This window comes from Megascapheus bottae, chromosome 18, assembly GCF_031878675.1.
Source record: "Megascapheus bottae isolate mThoBot1 chromosome 18, mThoBot2.hap1, whole genome shotgun sequence".
Lineage (NCBI taxonomy): Eukaryota > Metazoa > Chordata > Mammalia > Rodentia > Geomyidae > Megascapheus > Megascapheus bottae.
The window spans coordinates 22,741,178-22,762,525 of record NC_143526.1 but is presented as its reverse complement, the minus strand read 5'-3'; the positions used below and the strand labels follow the sequence as shown (position 1 = coordinate 22,762,525).

Sequence of the window (21,348 nt, the reverse complement as noted above, 5' to 3'; positions counted from 1 at the left end):
TAGAAAATTCAGGTTGTAGGAATGTCTATATGCCTGTCTTAAAATTGTACCTAAATTCTTGCTTTGCCAGATATTTTGTATTATTTATCACATATTGAGAAACACTATTTTTTTAAACAAAGTTAGCACTTATAGATAGGTATATGTGGAGGTTTATCTGTAAATATGTAAGTGTGTGTGTGTGCGCGTGTGTGTGCGTGCGTGTGAATTTGATATACAATTAAAAATCCTCCACAGATCTATGCATCAGACTGAAGTCTCACCTTTTGACTGAATACAAGGGAGTTAATCTTTAGATCACCCTTTGAAAATTAGTTCCTAAGTACTTCATTTTTTTTCTTTTTTCATGGTCTTGGTTTGAACTAGTAACATTATAAGTGCTATTATCGTACTGTATTGTTGAAGCCTTGTCTTCAGCCCTGCTTTTTCCCCCCTCTATATTATGTAGATTTAGTGAGCTTTTAGCACAAGCTGGCCTCTAACTATCAACCTCCAAGATTTCAGCCTTCCAAGGAGCTAGGATTAGAGGCAGAAAATCACCGGGGTCTGACTTTTATTTGATTTTCTTCATATCAGTGCTATTAGTAACTTCACAGTTTGAAAAGCTTTCATTTCCTTTCTTGGAGGAAAATAGACAAACAAACAAACAACAACAACAAAACCTGTCAGTCAGATTGGAGAACTTAAAGCAAAGATTCTGAACAGCCCATACCCAAGTCACTGCATTTTTTTCAATTATAAGCTATCAGTTTTCTTTGTTTTTAGGTTTCAACCTGGATTTTTTTTTAAATAGCTTTCTGTCTAGAGTTAGCAAAGATTTGCTTTGAGGAAGAGTGAAAGGGTAGCTCTTAAAATGTATTCTTCCTATCATAAATGCCCAATGTCTGCTCAAGTGACACGTCTTGTTATGTTTGGGCCGTCTAACTCATTCCCGGTCAGAGTTCCTCGGCAATATGCCTGCTAAATGCTTTGCTATATTTGTTGTTCTGCTTAGAATAGTTGAAGAGTCCCTTGGCCACTTCGTCTGTATAGTACATTGTGGCTGTGGGCACTGTTTGCCCAGCCTCTCCTTTTGTGGCCAAGGGGTGGGACTGTGTGAGACTAGTGTTGCAGTGGCTATGAGGGCTTGGCTGTCCTCAGGCTTTTCTGCCCCCTCTTCCCCTTCTTTGGAAAGAGTGAGCTTATCCAAAAACTGTGATTGTCCTGAAGTTCTTCAGTCTGCCTCAGGCGTGCTCTCAGAAGCCTGTTTGTGACTGGGGAAGTTTTTATATGCTTTTCACTCCTATTCAGGTAAGGAAACATCCTGAAAATGTGGCTTTAGGAAGAGAGGTGAGATTTAGATAGAGGAGCAGCTCTGATGAGTTCATGGTTTATATAACTTGTAGAAGATCTAGTACAGTTTTATTCAGTGAGAGAATAGAAAGTACTTTCCTTATCTTCCAATTGAACCCCAGTCTTCATAGAAATTGTTTAATTGATTGTTGATTGTTCTTCCTGGTTGGATTTTCTGATAAGAAAGGAACCTACCTTAAATGACAATGAAGTATAATTATGCAATATGTATGGGAATTCTGACATTAATTTTGGGTAGATTTATTTATCTTATTGCCTCTTGTTATACAATCTAAACATAACTGTAACTTACATAGATTTTGTTTTCCAAAAAGGCATTTATGGATATGATTTGTCTCTCACGTAGAGTTTTTACTTATTTCTTATTTAATGCAATCCACATATTAAAATTATTCATGGAGAGGGTATATGAGAAATCTGTGTGTTATGCTTAACTTTACTTGAATATAAAATTGCTCTAAGAAATAAGATCTTGTTTAAGAAATGAAGTGTCTTCATAATTCATTTAGTGAATATTTAACTATTATGCAATGAAGCATAATGATGTTGAGTTTTTTCATCCTATATGAGCTTTTACAGAAAGCTAAGCTGCCTTTCTTATAATTAGTAATGAAAATATGAAATAGATTTATTATTTTGTTGTGCTTTATGGATCAATTTTTATGGTTCCACTCTTTCATGGTTCAATTATATTATCATAGAAAAATGACTTTAAACCAATCTCTTTTCCTGAATCAGAAGTGAAAATGAAAATATACTTGGTATTAGTTATCTTGGAAACCTATTGGTCCCTGGTCTTGGAACAGTATTTTCTATCATATAAAATGCCTTTCTGAAATAAGGGTAGAAGTTAGTAAATTAGAACATTGGTTTGTGTATTTGGTAGTCATGATTTTAGAAACTTTCATGTAAATCATACGTACTCATCTCATACGTATGAGTGATACTGAGTAATGAAACTTGCACATCACACAGAATAGTTGGGTTTTTATGGTGTTAGAAAACTGTCTTCTATTTAGATGCTTTGTTCTTTTTAGTTAGAAATATCTTACTGTATTGGAAAATATACACAATTATAGAAGAAAATATGTAACTTTGCTTTGTGTGAACCTTGACTAGCCACAGATATCTGAACAAAGCAGTATTTATTATAATATGTGCAAACAAAGCATCACTAAAATAAACTCCGTTATAACAATTTATTCATGAGTAGCATGCAACATTCTATTTGTAAGGGTGAGTGAAGAACTTTCACAGCTGTCTCTAGCAGAAATGGGAACACTGCTGAGCCCTCCTTTGCTAATTATCTGTTGGCGAAAACATTTTATATTTTTTTCAGAGAGCCATTGCTTGCAAAGTGATCCACTTTCCACAGATACATGGACTATTTTCAAATCCATTGAAGTATGTGAATTTTTTAGAGTTACCAGGATGGGTTGAACTGTGATTTTATTTTCCGAGATATTTCCAGGCATTTCAGACTAGATTCTCTTACAAAGCTGGTGGCTAGGGCCAAAGCACCAAGGAAGCACTGAAGAAGCAGTTATTAGGGGCTGATCTTTAGAGGAAACCAAATGGACAAAGCTTCCTGTTGCTTACCTCCTTACCTGGCCCTTTCCTCTCTGTCAAAAGATAAAACTGCCATAGAAAAATCTTTTGTTATTGAGGCTCATTCTGTAAGTTTGTAGTCATACCATTTAATTGCATGAGAATCATTTATTGTGATGTATTATATATTTACTGTATATTGCATAAATGTATATATTACTTATTATATATGCATGTATACTTATATATATTTTATAAATATATATTACTTGTTATATAGAATAAATATATGCAAAATATATTGTGCATTATCTTTATGTATTTTACATATATGTATATATATAATAACAACAAATATGGAGAAATGCTGAGTGGCTCAAATTATAGACCTGGGCACCATCGCTTAGCTTTTTCCTCTCTCAAATTGAAAAAGGCTGGTGCTTTACCATTTGAGCCACCCCTCCACTTTCAGTCTTTTGATAGCTAATTAGAAATAAGAATCTCACAGATTTTTTTTTTGTTTGTGATGGCTTTGAACCTCTGCCCTCAGATCTCAGCCTCCTGAGTAGGCAGAATTACAGGTGTGAGCTGCGCATGCAGGATGAGATCTGCATTTCTAAGTTTCCAGGTGTTGCTGCTGCTGCTGCTGCAGCAATGTAGGGATTCCCTTTGATTAGCAGAGAGCAATGCCATGACATATCAAGTCACTTGCACAAACTGTTTCTTTAACTTCACATATTGTCTAGTCCATACCAGGAAATCTGAAGAGTTTCATGGACTTTTGTGCACAATCTGCCTTCAAATTGTGATACTCAGGTTTCAGTCTCCTGAGTACCAAAGATTATAGGTGTATGCCATGGGCAACTGACCTCTTCTTAACAGGCATAAACACACACACACACACACACATGCATGTACACACGCATGCATGTACACACACACACACACACACACACACAGAGTTTTAACTACAGTAATTTAGGATACCTGGTTTTCATTTGAACCAAATATTTCCAATGACATGAATTCTTTTTAATTTTTTTATTTTTTATTGTAATTAATAAAAGGGTTACATGATATTTGCCAGATAGAAGGTGCATTAATTCACATACATTGATACCCTTTCACATGTGTTAGTACCCATTACCCTCCCCCCCCGTCTTGGTTTTCCCCCCCTTCCCTATCAAATTTCAAATAACCAAATACAAATAAATTCAGTATATCAGATAACAAAGTGAGATACTGTAACAATATGAGATACCCAAGGGACAGCAAAGGAGATGAGAGATAACATAGTACATTAAGGACAACAGTCATTTGTTATATGGCTTTTGTTTCAATATCCTAGAGGAAATGACATGAATTCTTATGCATCATAAAAGAGAGTTGATCAGTCCTTATAAGTAGAAGTGTGGAGACATGCAGTTATACATGTTCTCTTGTGGAATACTTTTGGCTGACATAATTTCTCAGGACATAGAGATAAAGCACTCTACTCAGGCAGCAATCTCGTTCCTGTATTATAGGATGTATCTACCACCTAGAATAGCTGAAATGCAAGTTGCTCATCATGCAAGTGGAAAGCTCTTCAGTATTCCTGGACATTCTTTATTCCTGGCATTCCATGTTTATGGTCAGTGGTTTCCGTTGAGTGCAGGTTCCTCACAGGTTGATTTTGGTCCACCTTGGTATAGGTACACGGAGCTGTGTAAAACCTTGACTGTGCAGAAAGTGACTTGCTAGATTGGTGAACTCTCAGAATGGCCAGTAATTAGAAAGGAAACATGCCCCCAAATCTCTTCAATATCAATAAGGCATTTTAAAAATCAGTAATAAGAATCAAGCATAGAAGAAAGAGTTTGGTCAAAGCAATTATGATCCTAGCACCATTAAGTTGTTCAGGGAATGAGGGCTGTACAGTGCTCAAATTATGTTCTGTGAAAGTGCTGTAAAATTCCCATATTTTTGCTTTGCTCCTTTTCATGAGTCACTTTAACACACTTTAGGGGGAGATGAATCTCATCTTCACAAAACCCGCACAGCCCTTCTAACAGTTATTTACTCATAGATGTCTCGTGCCGTGACAGGGCTTGTTGATTTATAACACTGGGTTTCACAGCTCTTTTCAGTGAAGAAAAATCATAGAGACATGACAGGAGATCGGAAGCCTCTTTGATAATCTTCCTTTGGACTATCACATGTAAATTTAGAATGACTTTCAAAACTTTACTGGAATATGCTTATGGTGGTAAGTCAAATCTCTTGTCAGTGTCTTTAGGGTATATTGGTGGCTTGTATTTACTTGACATCATTTTTCCATAGGTAAAGACTACTAATTTCTCTAGTAACTTCACATATTAACCTTTCTAAGCTGTTCTTGTGATGTTATGCAGTCTTTTCTGCAAGAAGCTTGTCTTACTCTTTTTTTTTTTTCTTATTTCTTAATCTTCTCTTGTTTGGTGTTCTGGAGAGTTTCCATTCAATAAAAATGCTTGGCTGATTTTCTTCATATTAAGAAGAGTCACTTGTCTCTTCAAATGTGATAAATTTCATTTTCTTCTTCTTGACCTAAGAACAGAATTAACAGAAGGATTATATTAAGGCAAAAAGCTTTGAGTTTGTTTGTATTTGTCTTCACTTTTAAAAGTTATTTCCATGTGTCTGGCCACGTTTCAACAATAATCTTAACATTTAGCATTTTAATAAAATTCCTTTCATCTGCAAAGGGTAGAATAGTCTTCCTAACGTAATTTCATTTTCCAGAATGACCCTGTAGAACACATTGGCCTCACTGATGAGGTAGAGTATAAGAAAAATTTAACATTCTGAAGTTCAACCTCCAGGTAACTTGGAAACAGATGACACAAACCATATACTTAGTTTGGACTACATCCTCATTGGAAGGAAAGGAGATCCCTCAATAGCTAAGCACTTTGCTTCGGTAAGCTTTGACATTGGACCATGGTCTAGGGTAGAACTCAGGGCCAAATATAGCTGTTATATTGATGTATCTGTCTTTATTCCTTAGTGTAGATGAACCATATGATTAAATCGACTCAATAAAGAAAAAACAAAAAGACCAGCAGTCAGTGTGTCAATGTTGTGGACATTGTTGATCCTGCATAGTGTTACGAGTTACCAACTTCAAGCAGGCTTGCCGTCGCTCCAAACAAGTTAGAAGATCTGGCAAAATCCAGACCCATATTCATAGGAGAAGGCATAATACTCTCTAGTTCAGCCTAGCATCTTCAACAGTACGGTGTGAGTGTCCTGTTGCTGCTGTAACCAGCTATCATACTGTGATCCAAAACAACAGAATTTTACTATCTCATGATTCTCCAGCTTGAGCCTAAAAGAGATTTGTGGGGTTATTGAGCTTGCTGAAGGAAGGATCAGTTCCTTGCATTTTTTTTTTTTTTTTTTTCTGGTGGGCCAATTGTGGCCTGGAGCTCATGGCCCTAACCTTTACATACATTATCCCATCTCCTTTGAGACTTCTTCCCCATCCCTTTCATTTTTTCAGGATCTATGTGTTTGTATTAGGTCAACCTAGATAATTTAACATTATTTCCCTATTTTAAGTTCCTCATTTTAGTTGTGTCTTTTGTTTTTGTTTTGCTGTGGAAGATGGTATCTTCATAGGGACCAGGTATCTAAAGAGTGGAGGGCTTTCTTCTGCCTATGGCGGGCGCTCTACCCTCTACCTCCCTGAAGCATCTTACTCTTAGAGTCTTCCCTAGTGTTGAACAATTCAAAATGATTTCTATTTTCCTGGAGTGGATGTTTATCCAACAAAGAAGAGGAGAGTATTATTAAAATTGATTTTTCTCTCTTAACAAATTACTTGTTTTTTTTAGACACTGCATTAGCAATTAAAATTTTAAAAATACCAAATAGCAGCCAGATGTCAGTGGCTCATGCCTGTAATTCTTGCTACTCAAGAGGATGAGATCTGAGTATTGATGTTGGAAGCCAGATGGGGCAGTAAAGTCCATGAGATCCTTATCTTCAATAAACTACTCAGAAAAAGGCAGAAGTAGTGCTCTGGCTCAAGTGGTAGAGTGCTAGCCTTGAAGACTAAGAGGCTCAGGGATAGTATTCAGGCCCTGAGTTCAAAGCGCCAGGGCCAGAATCCAAATGGCTCCTTCTTAGCTTGATTCTTTAAAAAAAACATTTTTTTCTCATCTCCTTTCTGCATTCTCTCTTTGTCTTCTCCTTTATACTCTCCCTCTAGCTTGAAGTCCTTTTTAGATAGTTGACTTTTTAAACATTTATTTTTATTTTTCAAGACCTTTTCAGATTTTTTAAAAAAGTTTTGTTTATTGTATTTAAGTAGTTGTACACAGGAGGTGTCATTTAACAAAACAGTTTATAAATACAATATATCTTCATCAATGTCACCCCTTTCTACTTTCTCACTCACCCCTCCCTTACACACCATTTTCCTCATTCTTCTTAACTTTGTAGAATATATATTCGATTCGAGACTAAATTTTTGTGTAAATGTCCAACTTCCTAAGCTGTTTTTCTCTTTTTGGTCCTTTGACTGTTAATCTCTTTAAATCTACATTCTTTTCCCCTGAGGAGTTCCTGGTTATATTGGAATTTGTGGTTTTCTTCTTTGTCTTCACAACTTTTGATGTAATTTCTTCTTGTCTTTCCCTCAGGGGTTCTCTTATCTTTTGTTTTGTCATTTGACAATAGAGAACAATGTACACTTTGAAACTGTGACTGACATTTCCCTGCAGGACATACTACACTACTCAATTTTGCTGATAAGAGCATGGCAAAATTAATGTCAGAAATACAGAAGCTACTTAGTAACCTCAGAACTGAGATAAACTCATACACCAAGGTATCTGAAGGAACAATTAGTCCATTCTTATTTTCTGAGATTTATTAAATTTTCTTTTGACATTTTTATTGTTACCAGTCCTGAGAGTATAGTTAGTGAAATAAATTAATTAGACTTCTTTGTACTTAAGAGTTTAACCCAGAAAATTCTAGCACTAGGGCATTGGTCCAGAAGGTGAAGGTACTAAGTATTGGTTCTCAAATTGTGGTTCCCAGGCCAATGGCAACCTGGGAACTTGCTATATGATGCAAATCATGAGTCTTAACTCCTGACTTAACAGATTGGATGATCTGAGGATAGGACCCAGAAAGCAATCTTCCAACAAGCTCTTCAGGAGATTCTGAAGCACTATTGCATGTGAGAGCAATGTATTGTTGATGCAATGTATTGTTACAGGAGAGACCCTACAGAAGGACTGTCTCTTCTAGGTCTCGTTTCTCAAATCATGTGATGCTTTTATTCACCCTGGTCACCCAGGAGATCACTTCTGAAAACCTGTGTTATATTCTCCAGATAATTTTAGTAAATGGTGTTCTCAAATAATCTGCCCCCCCCCCTTTTTTGTGACAATTGCTGGGGCTTGAACTCAGGCATTGCACCCATACTTGACATTTTGCTCAAGGCTAGAACTCCTCCTCCTCCTCCACCTCTTCCTCCTCGTCTTCTTCTTCTTTATTATATTTTTTGATATTCCTCTATGTTGTTATACATTTTAAACATAAAAGAACTGTACAGTTCAGTTGTGTGTATACACCTAACCTTTGGGCCTTGTGCTTTCACTTAGCTTTTTCCCTCATGGCTGTTCCATGGCTACTTGAGCCATGCCTTGATTTCTCGCTTTTTGCCCATTCATTGGAAATAAGTGCATATCAGATTTTTCTGCCTAGGCTGACAGACCGACCTTTAGATATTAGCCTTCTAACTAGCTAAGATTGTAGATAGACATGAGACACATGCACCTGGCTTATTTACTAGCTCTGTGTTCTTCCAGTTTCAAGCTATTAAGATAACATTTCTGTGAATGCTGGTTCATGGGTTGCCAATGTATATGTCTTAATTTGTTGGGTGGCTAAGTGTGAAATGAGGGAATCATGTAATAGGTGCATATTGACATGAGTAAGAAATTGTCAGGCTGGATTGCAGAAGTGTTTTCTATTTTATATTTCCCTTACCAATCTCTGAGCCTCTCTACTAGGCCATTTTCACAGGCTGTGATATCAGACAGCAAGAAACTCCATTTTATACATATATTTTTACATTACATTTTATAAATATACATATATGTATACATTCTTACATTCAGAAAGAGAAAAATGTGGGTATATTTCATATCATGGGAAAGGACCACTTTTTTCATAGTAAAGTACAGGATTTTATTCTGTATATAATATCAAATTCTCATCCATCAGCATTACACAAAACCTTTAAGCAAAATATGAGTGATGCCTGTGTTTTTCTTCAATATATAACATTTTTACTTCAGTCATTTGCTGGCCATTATTGACACTCAAGTCATTAAAGAAAAACCCAATCTGTGGAATCTATAACATGAGCAATTTGTTCTCCAGTTAACTAAACCCGGTAGGGAACAGATAGCCAGCTTGCCTTTTGTCCTTTCCTTTCTGTATTGATCGAGCCCAGCAAAGTTGAAGGACATCTGCCATGAGCAGGGGGTATAGGAGGAGGAAATGGAGAAAGCAAGATCTTATGACGCTCAACAGTCATGGGGTGGTCTGAAGTGATGGGAAGAGAGAGGTTCTCAAAGACAGGTGGTCAGGATGGAGAAATCACATCGTAAAGAATCCAGTAAGGATGGGAATAGTGAGCAGGGCCCCACTGGCAGAGAGCCAGCAGATTTGCACATATGTCATGGTGTCTGTAAGTAGAATGGGAAACATACCCAACAGAACTGACAGTAACAAGCTAGAGGTGAGAGGCTTCAGGAATAAAAGGAGTGGAACTAGTTGGGGAATGGAAAGCTAAAGAATAGAATCCTTATCCATTGTTGTGGAATACTGGTGTTCTTAAGCTGTGTTCCTGGAGATTGGGAGTAAAATATATGGCTGGGTAAGCTTGTTGTGCAGGTTTTATTCTGAAGGTATGACGACTGGTTATTAAACTGCCATTGCTAATTCATGTCCTATAGAAGCGGAATTCCTAGGACCAGCCTGAGCCAGGGGCAAGGTGCCAGTATAAATTTCAGTGACTCATCTTTAGAGTCTAAAATAGCAGCACTGGGCAGGGGTGTGTGGGGGGTCAAAAGTGTAGTCAAGAGAGGAAGTCCTTTTGACACATTTCTCCCTGAAAGCAAACTTAAAACCAGTTACATGTAAGTCAGTGTCTGAAGCTGGCTGGTATAGGGAACAGGGTGCAGGGAGATGAGGTTGAAAAATGAGGGGTAAACCATAAACCCAAATTACATCACAGAGAGCCTTGTGTTAAATACAAATAACTTTTTAACTGGTTGATTCAAACATGACTTTAGGCACACATCCTTGTGCATAATTCAGTGTGTTTTAATGGATGAAGGACTGTGAGTGGATCAACTTTGTGTATAATTGATCTGCCCTTGGAAATACTTACCATCTCTTCTTCTATTTTTTTTAAATTTTTAATTGTTTTTTGTTCTTGTGCCAGTACTGGGACTTGAACCTGGATGTTCACCTGGATGTTGTTCCTTAGCTTTTTCTTTCAAGGCTGTTGTTCTACCACTTGAGCCACAACTTTACTTTCTTCTCCTATTTTATAATAGGAAATGGTGCCTCTCATAGTTCCCAAATCTTAATGGTAATGTATGGCACACTGTCCTTAAGTACAAAAACATCCCCAATTGTCATGAGAACTAGTAATTCACTGTTCAGGTTAGAATGAGCCCCTGGTTAGAGAATTTTCTTTTTTTCTGTTGTGAAAATAAACAGGACAATATTGAACACTGGTGAGCTACTAGTTGATAACTATAAATGGTTGTGACGTTAGACTGCTGACTGTCTGTGGGCATAGTATTCTAAAGAAGCTCAGAGATTTGAAGGTGATGCTACTTAGGCATTTACTGGATAGGTAAAGTTGTCTTCTAGGATTCTGATTTGGCTACCAGAGGGATTGTGGAGGCTATTTAATGCATTAAGCGTCAGAAAGATAGCCAAGAGTGGTAGCTAGAATAATGATTCCTTACTTAGAGGTATCCAGCTCTAATCTCTAGAATTTTTTTTTAATCTCTAGAATTTATAATTACTTAACAGGGCAGCAAGGACTGTACAGATGAGACTTGGGTAAAGTACCTTGAGATGGTGAGATTATGCTGGCTGATCTGAATGGAAGGTTTGTGTTTTGTGTCTCTTCTCCTTAATCATTAGCAGTTGAGGACCTTAACTGATGGATTTCAAGAGAGCATAACTAACAGGAAGGGCCATTAAATAAGCTGGGACATGCGAAGCATTGGCAGGAGGAATCTCAAGCATGAAAGGAACTGAATTTGCACTGCTGGCTTGGAGGATGGAGGAATGTGGGTGACCTAGAAGCAAGCTGTGAGTAAAAGTTTCTAGGAGACAAGGTGAACCCTGCAGTCTCCAGAAAGGAAGCAACTGTACTTATTTCTTGATTGAAGCCCATATAATACCTTGCATTATAGAACTGTAAGAATGAGTAAATATGGGTTGTTTATAGCTATGTGTTTGAGGATTTTGTTATAGTTGTAAGAGAAAAGAAACAGCAGATTTGCTTTGCTTGCCTGCCTGCCTGCCTTCCTTCCTTCCTTCCTTCCTTCCTTCCTTCCTTCCTTCCTTCCTTCCTTCTTTCCTTCCTTCCTTCCTTCCTTCCTTCCTTCCTTCCTTCCTTCCTTCCTTCCTTCCTTCCTTCCTTCCTTCCTTCCTTCCTTCCATTCATTCTTTTGTGCTAGGCAGCAAACCCAGAGCTTAGTGTATGCTGCACTCTACCACTGAGCCACACTCAAGTTTTTAATGTGGGAGATGAGTTAGAAAACTTGATGTTTGATACATTATAGGTCAGCAGTCTAGTACTGTGGGTGGGTCCTGGCTCTCATGACTGACATAAAGCCATTATGAAGGATTATTTAAGCTTACTTCTTTTCAGTGTTCTGGTCCTGAATATTTGGGTTTGAAATTTCTGGGAACATATGCCTTAAATAAGCAAGCAAACAAACAATACAAAACCCTCCTACTACACAATTCAGTCACATTTTTGCTGAGAAGAGGAAAATAAGGAAATTGTATAGAAGGATTTATTTGGTAAATATGGAAATGTATCATTCACTGTAAAAATGAGTGTATGTTATGTTTCAGTTTTCTCATTTAGGAATTTAACTTCTTAAACACTAGAAATAACTATCAACACATGCTTGGGAATATCATGGAAAGGATAAAATGTCTCACTTTGCATCACAGAAAGTAAGATAGAATACAGGCTTCTGTTCAGAAGCATGTGTTAGTCATGCAGTCTAAATTTTCATTGAATGAAAGTCCTTCTGTGTTCTGATATCACTGCGGGTTCTTACCACGAATGATCTGTAGTGTTGCTGAAGGTATTTGTCATGCATGGGGCACTAGTTATTCTGTGATCAGAGATTTAGCTCTTATTGGTTAGAACAAGTCCTTTGATGGAGAACTTTTCCTTCACGAGGCAGATGCTGCTGTTTTATTTTGGCATATTGGGGGTATTTTTTTAGGTAGTGATGGGATGTGCAGAAGAATGCATGGTAGGAAAGGATGTAGCTCAGCGACAGAGTGATTCTTAAGGCCCTGGGCTCCAATTCCTGGACAACAGCCACAAGGAAAATTGCATGCCAAAGTCAGTTTTTCAGGACTATGTCCTGCTGAAATTTCATTTAGCATACATAGGGCTCCAGCCAAAAAAATCCCCCTCCCCACTCAGAGGAAAAAGCATACTTTTCTGTTGTTTTTGATAGTACTGGGATTCGGCCTCCAGGCTTTGTACTTGCAGAACACACTAGCAAGCCACTCTGCCAACCCTCTATATGTTGGTTATTCTTTTAGATAGACTCTAACTTTCCTGTTTGCAAACAGGAAGACAGGATGCACTTACCACTCTCTCTGTTCAGCCATTTGTCCACATTGAGTCTCACCCACTTTTTAGCCTGGAATGGCCTTGAACTACCATACCTCATTAAAAAAAAGTGTGATTTCTAATATTACTGCTCCCTGTAATACACAAGTGATAGACAGCAGTCACTGCTGTCACAGACTCTGAAGATCATGTCATTTTTTGTCAACTCATTCCCCTGGTGGATCACATGAATGCCTATTCTCACACACTTGAAGCCTCCAGGTGGTAATTCGGTAACAAAAACAGTATCTACAGATTTCCTAAGTCCTATCTCATTAAAAAAGAGTTAAAATATGATTTCATGTGGAGAAGCTGTTGCTGTAATTCCTTTGGAAAATGCTGTTCCAACCAAATTAAGCCTTTGGCAATAAATTGAACAAATGCCCTTGAACTTGTCATTCAGGCACAAGCTTGCCAAATGCTATGGTGAGACTTGTAGAGATAAATCTACTGTGAATGAGAGACTTAAGCTGCAGGTGCCCATATGTTATATCTCCTTGTGTTGCTGGAAATATCCTTTGGAAATTGTGACCTTGACTGTTCTTTAAACAGCCTACCAAGGTGAGCATACCAGAGTTGTCCCAATAGTTGGCTTTTGCGATTGACCATTATCAATCTTTGGTCTCGTGGGCCACCTGCAGCTCTTCTGTACTAATAGTCAAATACACTACTTTAGTATTTTCTAGAGACCCTGGTACTTACCAAAGTTAATTTCTGCAAAAGATTGCTGGCATCATGGGGTGTCTATTATACAAGACTCAGAGACATCAATTTTTCTTCCCTTATCTATCAGCAATTACTGTATGTCAGAAGAAGCATCAAGTCACTCTTTATTATACTCTGACTAGAGTCAGAACCTTCACCCTTACCTCTTAGTCCAGTCAGACTGATTGCTTCCCTGATGTTATCTTGGGATGATATCACTTCCCGTGTACTGGCTTTTTTCCTGTTTCTCAAGTCTGCAGATGTGTTTTTAACTTCATGGTCTCTGCCTTGCTCTTTTCTTTCCTTGGTATGTTCTCTTCCTACACTTACCAATGTGGCTATGGCAGATCACCATAAACTTTCATTTAATCGTAAACCTTACCCTCATAAACTCCTTGCCCTGGTTTCTAGTTTTTTTTCTCTTCATTGTACTTCATCAACTTAGTGAGGAACTTCATTAATAATTGTGTTTAATGCTTACTCTGACAGCTTCTAAACTGTAAGATGGTGGTAAAGGAAATTTTCATTTGTTCTTCGGTGTTCTTCAAGTTCCTAGACTAGTGCCTGCGTAGTAGGAATTCCAGTATTTGCTAAGAAAATGAGTACTCTATCAAGGGCGATGGATATACCCTTGTTGCCCTTTGACCATAAGTACCTGTCTTTTTTAAAAAAAGAAAAATGTCAATTTTAACAAATTTTCAAACCATTTCCTAATGTACAAGATTTGGATTTCACACTTTACATGTCTGCTTATGAGATAAGAGTGAAAAGAAAGTTTTTTTAAACTATAACATTGCCCACCATGATAGTTTTGTTCTTTTAATGAGACATTAGCCTCTGCCAACCTATTCCCAAAACTTCCATCTGATTTGTGAAAATTTTGAAATGGGGTGAGGCTGTTTTCAGGAAAGGGTCATTCTAACTTCTATGGAAAAAAACAAGCATGGACCTTTGATTCTACTCTGAAACCAACTGATAAACTAAATGAAAATGTTGGGCATTGTAGCTTTATGGAGTGGTCTAAAAAGTCCCCGAGGTCATGATATTCATTGAACTTACTTTTCTGAGTCTCCTTTGGACCATTTTGTATGCCTCTGAGGGTGAGAAAGCTCAGGCAGCTTGCTTGGTGGCATGCAAGTTGCTGATTTGCTCCTGTTTCCCAGGAATGGCCCAGGCTCTCTTTACACACGCATCCCACTTCTTTTTTGGCCAAGTTCCTTCTAGTTAGAATGATGTTATCTTACCCTTCTTCTCACAGCTTGTTTATCTGAATCAATTCCTTTCCATCCAGCCCCATTGCCCATTGGGAAAATGCCAGAAAACACAGCCGAATAAAACCATCACCGCTGTCTTTTTAACTTCAGGTTCCAGTCGCTGCCTGTCCTTTCAGATCAGACCTGAGCCAGTTGCCTTAGGCCCTTAGACTCTGTGTTCTTACCACTGTGACCTTTCCACTTGCTTCTTGCCCTTTCCAAGTGGTGACCATTGTTTGATTAAAATTCCAACACACCCCACTTCAAAAACACAGTCAGGCCTCCTCCCACAGTGCTCCTTCAAGAAGCCCCAGGGTTACCGCCAGTGTAAAGCCCTCCTTATCCACCTGCAGGGTACTCCAGTTATACTTTCTGAATGCTTCCTTTTATTCTTTGCCTTCTGTCTTCTGGATTTACTTTGCATTGGGTTAACAATACTGTCTTAGTTCCATCTCTGACCCTAAACTCACTGAACACAAGGGCTGAATCTTTTCATTCTTGTATCTGACACAGGAAGTATGATGTTGCTGTTTAGGGGATCCAGTATATATTTTTTAGATCTGTTAAATGTTCCTGAATGGAGGGAACTAAAATAATACCGTTGTGCAGACCAGAGTTTCTAGAATGATCTTGATTTTATTAGTTGACTCCTTTCTCTTCTGAAAATTGTATGTTTCCCCCAGTAATGTACCGTGTGTTTTAGTTTGGAAGACCATGGTTTTTACAAACAAATACCATCTTTTCAAAGGCTTGAATTTTGATCAGAAGATTTTTTTTTCCCCACCACAGGTGTGAGGTCCCTACATTTAACATCCCTTTTCATTTTTCATGGTAGCATTAGGGATTCATTTGGGAATTATTCTCATAGCTTCTGTTGTTTGGATGCAAGACAAGTTATGAATACAGGCCCTGTAATTTAAATACAGATTCTTTTCACATGCAAACTAGAAGCTTCCTTGCCCCCATCATAAATGAAGATAATAGTTATACATTTCTGCATTCATTTCAGTAAATGTTTATTGAGTGTCTATGCCAGCTACGTATTATGAATAAATCAAACTGAAGTCTCCAGATTTGTGGGGTTTACCGTGTAAGCCCTACTTTTGAAAGGGTCCAGGCAGTTGGAACACAAGTAAAATGTCAGAGATTCCTGGTGGTAATGATTGTGATGGAGGGAAATGAAGCCGGGGAAGGAGGAGGGAGAAAGTGCGAGTAGAGGAGGTGAGGAGGTCGTTAACTTAAGACAAAGGAATTGGGCAGAGATCTGAAGGTAATCCTGTAGATATCTGTGGGAAGAACTTTCTAGTCAGAAGGATGAACTCGTGTGTGTGTGTGTGGGGGGTGGCTTGTCATTATAAGAAGCAGCAAGAACACTACTCTGAAATTAGGAGAGGGTTAGGATTAGGACTCTAGTTCAGAGAGACAGAGGAACCCAGATCTGTATATGCCTTAGTGCTATTAGCATTTTGGGCTGGATGATTTTTCTTGTAGGTGGCCATTCTAGAATTACAGGAAGGAATCTACCCATTCCATGCTGATAGCATATAGTCTGTTTATGCTGCTGATAACATACCATGGAGTGGGTAATTTATATAGGAGGCTGATTAAGTTATCAGTAAATTTGAAGTCTATGGGAAAACTTTGTCTAAGACATGGCATTTTGCTCTTACAGTATCAAAGTGGAAGGGCAAAGGGACAATATGAGTTTGCTTTCTGTTGTTTAAAATATAATATCACAGAGTGGCCAAATTGTAAGAAAAAGTGGTTTATTTTGGCTCATGATACTGGAGGCCCAAGGCTGATAGATCAGATCTGGTAATAACCACATGACTGGCAAAAGTGCTAAGATAGTACAGTGCATCCATCATATGGAGAGAAACAGTCTTGGGGCTTGAAATCAGGGCCTGGGCACTGTTCTTCGGTTTTCTCAAGCCTAGCACTCTACCACTGGAGCCACAGCACCACTTTTGGCTTTTTCTCTACATGTAGTAGTGAGGAATTGAACCCAGGGCTTCATGCATGCTAGGCAAGCACTGTACCACTAGGACATGTTCCAGGCTTCCCTCCCTCTTTTTATATTTAATCTTGGGGTTCCATTCTGAAGACCTTACCTTATCTAAACATGTCCCAAAGACCCCCAAGTCTAAACACCTCAGCTGAAATTTTCATCCTCTTGGTGCCTTTACCTTAATGAAAATTAAACTTCATTCTGTTCATGGAGCTTTGTGGGTCACACTCAAACTATATACAACTACACCAGAAATGAAAGAAGGTAAGAGTGGCCAGTTCTTTCTTAGCTAGCTTTTTATCCCACCTCCCAACTTCCCCCAGTCCTGCACTTGAATTCAGGGCCTGGGTGCTGTCCCTTTAGCTTCTGCTAAAGGCTAGACCTCTGCTACTTGAACCACAGAGCCACTTTCTGCTTTTTTTGTTTTGTTTTTTTTTTCTGTTTTTTTTTTTTTTTTTTTAGAGAGTTTCATGGACTTTCCTGCCTGGGTTGATTTTGAACGACAATCTGCAGATCTCAGACTCCCAAGGAGCTAGAAATATAGGTGTGAGCTACCACCGCCTTCTTTCTAACTATTTTAAAAGGCATCAAACCATCCCTGGGGGAAGGGCCTCATAGCGTAATCACCTCCCAGGGGCCCCACCTCTCAAAACGGTAGCATTAGTCATAAAATTTCAGCATAAACTTTGAAGGGAACAAACATTCAAACCAAGACATACACTTGGAGAAGTTTCTAGACCTTAGAAAATGTCCTTCGAAGTACAACATGACATAGGTTGAGAGCCTCTGATTGCAATGGGAGTAATGACATTATTACTCTCATTTTAACAAGGGTCCTCTGGCTTCTCTGCTGAAAATAAATTGAATTTAAAGGAGAGAGTGTGAAGACTGGACCCAGGGGAACAGCAGCAGGATTCCAGGTTGGTGGTAAAAGTGCTTAGAAACAGACATGGAATGGCAAAGTGTGATCAGGATTTAGATGCTGTGAATGCCTAGCCATAATGATTTGGCTAGGTATGATAAGGTACCAGGTGTAAAAATGGAAATCAGCCTTCAGCTTTGGGAAAGGAAGATATGGGAGTACAGGTTTTATGTGATGAATGTATTATGTTTGAGAACTTTTCCTAATTTTTTTCTTTCTTCTTCATAAGAACCTACAGCAGTGGTACTCTCTTCTTTTTTTCAATCGAAAGGCCCTGAAACTCATAGAGGTTTATTAAACACCCAAAGTCATACAATCTACAAAGTAGAACCAGGATTTCAACCCAGAAGTTTCTTGACTCTGTAGCTCCAGCCCTTCAATATACTGTAGCAATGATTTTGAGTTGTTCTCAAAGTTAACTCACTAATTTTTAATCATACATCGTTCTAGTAAACATTGATATTTTAAGTCATGGCCATCATTTCTTTGCATTTTCTACTAGGATTGCAAATAAAAGTGCACCTTAGGAAGGATTTTTGTATAAAAATACAAAACCCGTGCTTTAGTTTGAATCTATTTGTCCCTGTATGAAGTCACACTAGGACTTAAACCCTATGGCAATAGTGTAAAGAAGGCTTTTAGGATATGAAGTGGCTTTTAGGCCACATTAATTAGGGCCCACAAATAAAGGAAACCGAGGGAACTAGCTAGAGCTTCCTTTCTTCCACTGCAGGAGACTAGAATGTTCCAGGTTTCATGTGGAAACAGAGACCCAGGTCCTCACCAAACACCAGAATCTCCTGGCAACTTAAGCTTGGGTTTTTAATAATTGAGCAATTGATTTCTATTGATAATAATTGCCTAATCTGTACCATTTTGTTACTGTAGCATAAATTTAATCAATCAGTAAATATGGTTTGTGGTTAGATGGACTTGAGGTGAACTCTGAGTTGCTATTTCTCACTCTAGTCCTACTTAGTTGCTTGGTAAATCAGGGGTTCTGTTGAAACATCTTGTGTCTCTCTCTTGGGGAGCTACAATACATAATTGCAAACTGCTTTCCTGTTCTGCCCCAAAATAGGTCCCCACATCACAGTTCCAGGTGGTACTAACCCATTTTCCCACCTTGGGCATATTTCTATAGATGTGCTGTGGTTAGGGCTATTTGCTGGTACCACTTGAATCTCTATGATTCTCCAACTCTTCTAGGAGCTTAGGCACGACATTAATAAGCCATGTTATGCTTCTTTAATTTTATTTTGTTCTGTCAAACACTTTTGGCTTTTTAGTTGTGTTTTCTCCAGACCCCAAAGCTGTTAACCTGAATAGATTTTCTGGAAGTGAATCCTGAAACGGTTTACATCCTCCCACATCTAATCTCACGCATTTTCTGTCTCTGTCAGTTACATAATTGTGTGTTTAAACTGTGGGACTCCACAGGATTATGGTAGCCACAGAGCTGTTAGCAGAGTGAACCACTGGGGAGGCAGTGGGGATCTGGGTGTCAGGATTGATTTCCCAGGCATTTGGGAAATTGGAAGGTAATGTGTGCTGAACAGCTCTGAAGAACTGCCCGCATGCCTTGCTGTCTCCAGGTGTTGTAGATCATGATGACTTAACCCCAAATAAAACAAAACTATTATTTCTCTCTCTCCTTTTTTTCTGAGAAATATCTGAGTTTATCCTATGTGACTTCCTGGGAGGGAGGTTTCATGGATGTGTGACCTGTAAATTTATTCAGGTCCTATACTCAGAGGGGTCCCATGTTTGATTTAATGCTTTGCTGTCACTGTCCTGAAAAATGTCATAACAAAGGGGTATTATATTGAAACATAGCATTCTTAATATCACCGAGCTCTGTGAATTAGCTAGTCTTAATCATAAGTGCTGGCCCCAATTCTAGACTTCAGTGTCTAGTTGTAGCTACTGAGGTAGAAGAAAGTATTAATGAACAACTTTTCATAATGCACCATGTTTAAGGTTAAGGATAGTCTATTTGTTTATTGACTTGAAGAAGGAACCTCTCTGGATGAAGATATATTCTTGGATATCAACAAAGGAATGACTCTTAGGACTAGTACTGTTTTCTCAAAGGAGGCCCTGGGGATCTCAGGCCTCTTTTAGCATCTATATTCTGGCTGAAGTCAAGTGCTACTTGTCCTCATTAAGACACAAAGTATCTTCCATCAGTGGCATCACCAAGGTCACTGTTAACTCTGGATGTACATTTATTCTTTCAACAAATATTTACTTGCCCATTTACTGAACACCCTTCTAAGGGCTGGAGACCGGATGGCAGTTTTAATTTGTGATGTAGACCCCCCCTCCCAAGACAAAGAATTAAGTGCGAGAGAATGAATGAATCTCATTAGAGAGATCATTTTAGGAACAAGGATGAGAGAATAGAAGGCAGAATGTAGCAATGCCTGAATAGTGTATAAGTACACGCGTGCGTGCGTGTTTGTGTGTGTGTGTGTGTGTGTGTGTGTGTGTGTGTGTGTGTGTGTGTGTTCATAGAGATTTACATCATGAGCTGCCAGGACCAGGTGCCCTGATAGAGCTGTCCTGTCAAAGGAAAGGTGGGTTAAATACAGGTTAAATATCTATCCATGGACATCAGTCTACCTTTGATTGAGGGTTCTTCAAGGGACATTTCTGGATGATTTCTCTTTCAAGAATGAGGTCTTAGGCTATAAGAAACTTTTGGACCAAGAATCACAAGTACTTGGACTAGTAAGCTGTGGGTGGTTTATTTTTCATATTAAAGACAGCAAAGACAATATGATGAAAAGTGGGGATAGGTTGTTAGTAGCAGAGGCCTTTCTGAAGAGGTAACACAAACAGAGGTCTCTGTCTTCTCTGTGTTCTTTTCATCTCTACAGTGGGGTGTAGGTGGGTAGTTCAGTAGTAGAACATTTACCTGTCAGGTATGAGGCCCGTGGTTCAATCTCCAGACCTACCCAAAGGACAATGGGAAGATACTACTTCAAGAAACAGGAATCATAATAAACTAATAAAAATGAATAAACTAATATTAAACTAATAAAAATCATATATAGATAAATAGATAAATAATGGAGCTACACTCTGATCTTTGGAAGTGCCATTCACATCCTTGAAAGTATTGTTGTTAGGAGAAGGCATTGGCTCATTTGGCTACAGTTTTTAACAATCTATTTTGAATACTATGACATATTTTTATTTATGTTCTAGGTTTTCTCAGTCATAGGCCTCTAATAATAACTTTCCAAAGCAAAATCATCACCTTTCAAGTGTGGAAAACCCTTTATAGTAGAAGAGATCTGTTATGATTTTTAAAATGTGTATTCATCACATTTTCATGGTTTTTTCATGTTCTTAAATGACTGATTAGTTAGAAAAAAGTACTTGGTCAAAGTAGGGTTACCAAGTTATATAAAAAGTTTCACATGAGGAAAAATATGATTCTCACTTACTTGTTGGCACAGCACTATGAAAAATGTTGTTTATGATGACATAAACAACACTTCATTGAATGTATAGGCATTGCTAGTAAAAAGTTGATATTTCTAAATATGTGCCCATATATCTTTCTGTGAAACACTAACAAATGAACAAACAAAAACAAAAACTGCGAAAGGTTTTA

The 21,348-nt window shown here is 38.2% G+C and overlaps 1 protein-coding gene across 8 annotated transcripts in view; it reads left to right on the top strand.

Moving 5' to 3' along the window:
* Plcb4 (phospholipase C beta 4) overlaps positions 1 to 21,348 on the top strand; it is a 353,129-nt gene that overhangs the window by 97,713 nt on the left and 234,068 nt on the right. The window contains exons 1-2 of one of the 8 annotated variants that reach the window (XM_090352006.1): positions 11,116 to 11,280; positions 17,634 to 17,721. The exons of 6 other annotated variants lie outside the window; for them this stretch is intronic. The gene's annotated coding sequence lies outside the window, so the exon portion shown is untranslated. Of the gene's footprint in view, positions 1 to 11,115; positions 11,281 to 17,633; positions 17,722 to 21,348 lie in introns of those variants that run through there. One more of the 8 variants, XM_090352007.1, reaches the window with a different exon arrangement.